Source organism: Mastomys coucha, unplaced genomic scaffold (genome assembly GCF_008632895.1).
Source record: "Mastomys coucha isolate ucsf_1 unplaced genomic scaffold, UCSF_Mcou_1 pScaffold3, whole genome shotgun sequence".
In the NCBI taxonomy this organism is placed as follows: domain Eukaryota; kingdom Metazoa; phylum Chordata; class Mammalia; order Rodentia; family Muridae; genus Mastomys; species Mastomys coucha.
In genome coordinates this window covers 51000433-51002919 of record NW_022196909.1, presented here as the reverse complement: position 1 = coordinate 51002919, position 2487 = coordinate 51000433, and positions in this window count along the sequence as shown.

The window sequence follows — 2487 nt, the reverse complement described above, 5'->3', positions numbered from 1 at the left end:
GGTACTGAGCCATACAATATTTGGTCTGCTTTCTCCTCCCAGTTTGGCTTAAAGACCTGGTGCTTTCTCCTTCTACATCTGACTGCAACTATGGTTCTGTCTCCTCTGAGCACAATATAATAGGCCCTGGGGAACAAAAAATCCCATCTTCACCCTGACTGTGTGTATTCCCCAATCATCTCTTGTGCTCCAACAGTCATGGCTGGGAGATCTCCATCCCTGATTGAAATTAGCTTTCGCTGAGCTACAACTTCATGTTTCTTTATTTATTTATTTTTTTTTCTTTTTTCTTGGCTTTTCGAGACTTTTCTTGGTTTCTCTGTATAGCCTTGGCTGTCCTGGAACTCATTCTGTAGATCAGGCTGGCCTCGAACTCACAAATCCACCTGCCTCTGCCTCCCAAGTGCTGGGATTAAAGGTGTGTGCCACCACCACCCTGCTCATGTTTCTTTTTTAAATTAAGCATTTGAATATGGTTGTGCATCTTCTCTTCGGATTGTGTGATTGATACATGTTCTAAAGATGAGAAAAGTTGATGGAGAAAATAAAGGCTCAAAACCTTATGAAATTTATATTTGCTGTGATTAATCTATTGCCTATAGGGCACCGGTTGCAGTGTGGAGTCAAACAAGGTCTGAGCTGTGCACAGTTGTTGCTGGGTCCACCTGTCCCTTACCATCTGTGTCAACTTGCTATCTGCTCATCCTGATTCTTCCAATACATCTGGTCTTCTGGGTCATGTGATGAAAGCTCTCAGGCATTTTTAGGGCCTTGTCCATTGTCTGTGCTGTTTTCTCATATCTGCAGTTAGCCTGTTCAGACATTCATCTGATGTTAAATCAGGAGATGTTTATATTCTGCTTTCAACTGAAATTATACCTGTCTTTAATTCTGTGTATGAATCTGGTGTCATTGTCTTTTCTTGTCGACTGTCACTCACACTAGTAGGGACTATTTCTGTATCTGTCCCACAAGAGATCTCTGGGCTATTCTATCAATGTTGTTAAGAGTCAAAGCCTTCCTGATGACAGCCCTGTGAATTATATGGTGTTATATCATGTCTGTAATACCAACACAGATGATGCTTTGTCAACGGGATGTTTGCAAGTTCAAAATCAACCTAGGCTACATTGTGAGGACCCATTCCAAACTAAGACATTAAAACATAATTGAACAGATTAACATATTCACTGATACAGACCATATTTGGGGCCTTAAATCACAGATCAGTACATGATGTTGCTTCCCTTCTGAATTCCAGAGGTCTGGAAGAGGGTCATGCACATGACAGTCTCCAGTACTTTCTATAACAAGAACATCCTAGGAGCAGAGTCCCCTGAAGATGCAGGGAAGTCATGTTTCTGAAATATATGATGGGCTCTTCCAGCATTGTGATTGTGGGACAGGCTACATTCTCAGGCAAGAAACATGAGACCTTCAGCAATGTGACACAGCAGCCATTCTCTATCCAAATGAAGATATGTGGTCTTACCTTCCCCATATGCCCTGATATGAGTAGGGGTGTTCCTATCCTCCGTTCTCTACTTGAAGGCTCAGTCTACATAGCTCCCTTCTCTATCTGCTGCTGCTTTTAGGTGTCCACGTTAACCTAACCTCCTGGTCCACACATAGAGGACTAGAGTCCAACCTTGAGCATGATTAGGAGCTCACCTCTCACTGCCTCCAGATTTACACTCCATATGGCATTCCTATAACAAGGTATCCAGGACTGGCCTCTGGAATACCACTTAGTATTGGTCTAGTGCTGCTATGTATTCCAATGGTAAATACTGGCCCCCCCAAGACTTGGCCGCACCCTGAGCAGTGTATTTTCAGGCATACTAGTCTTTGTTGTATAAATCTTGCTCCCAAATTTAAAGCTATTGGTTAAATAAAATGGGCCGTAGTCAATGGCTGGAGATAATGAACGTAGGCAGGTTTTTAGCTACAGGCCTGAGAGTCACAGGGAAGGACAGTGACGAGAGTAAAAAGGAGGAAGAAGAGAGCATGGAGAAGGAAGGCAGACAAGAAGGCAGGCATGTGGCCAGATGGATCATGAGCATGTGCCCAGGAGAAGTGGATACTGAGGACATGCTGATCAAGCACATATAACCTAGGAGAGAGACCCAAAACAGAAATTACTAGAGGAGCACAGCTGGGGAACTCACCATTCTAACATAGAAAGATTGATTAGGGTTAATTCACCCAATATTTATGCTAAAGCTGATTTAAAAATCCATAGGACCCTGCCTCGATTATTGAGGGGTGGACCAGGTCATATTAATAACTAATAGAGTTTATTAAAATCCATTTACAACTTAGACCTCAAGCCCTTCAAGGCAAGGAAGTGACTCCTAGGATGAATTCTCAGATTCACTGAATGGACAGCAGCAACACAGGATGATCACTTAGGGTTATGGCCAGACTCTACCCATGTGCCTGGGACCTCTACTCTGATATTAGAAAAATAGAGGTCTTTGAGGAACC